This window comes from Chrysochloris asiatica, unplaced genomic scaffold (assembly GCF_000296735.1).
Source record: "Chrysochloris asiatica unplaced genomic scaffold, ChrAsi1.0 scaffold00349, whole genome shotgun sequence".
NCBI classification, from domain to species: Eukaryota; Metazoa; Chordata; class Mammalia; order Afrosoricida; family Chrysochloridae; genus Chrysochloris; species Chrysochloris asiatica.
The window spans coordinates 1701004-1701560 of NW_006408867.1; positions in this window are offsets into that span (position 1 = coordinate 1701004).

The window sequence follows — 557 nt, forward strand, 5'->3', positions numbered from 1 at the left end:
TTTACTCTCTTGGTGAACATCCCACTTTCTTGAAAGATTTCAATTAGTATTTCATTGATTCCTGGTGCCTCATTCTTTGCCAGTTCCTTCAATGCACCTTGGACTTCTTCCTTCAGAATCATTGGCTCTGGATCATATGCTACCTCTTGAAATGGTTGAGCATCAACCATTTACTTTTGGTACAGTGACTCTGTGTATTCCTCTATCTTCTTTTGATGCTTTCTGCATCATTCAATAATTTTCCCAGAGAATCCTTCAATAATGAAAGTTGAGGCTTGAATTTTTTCTTCAGTTCCCTCAGCTTGAGAAATGCTGAGCATGTTCTTCCCTTTTGGGCAAGAGCCACCACCAACTCCTTTAACACCTGATCAATGAAAGAGTGCAGTAAACACAAGTCAAACTCACCCAAAACTGAGCTGTACTAATGGCAAATGGAGAACTAGGCACATGTTTTCATTCTCTTATCATACCCAAGAGGAGGCAGGTGGTAAATGCCTAAGAACATACTAATATACAATAATCAATTAAATACAAATATAATCACACTACACTGTCTC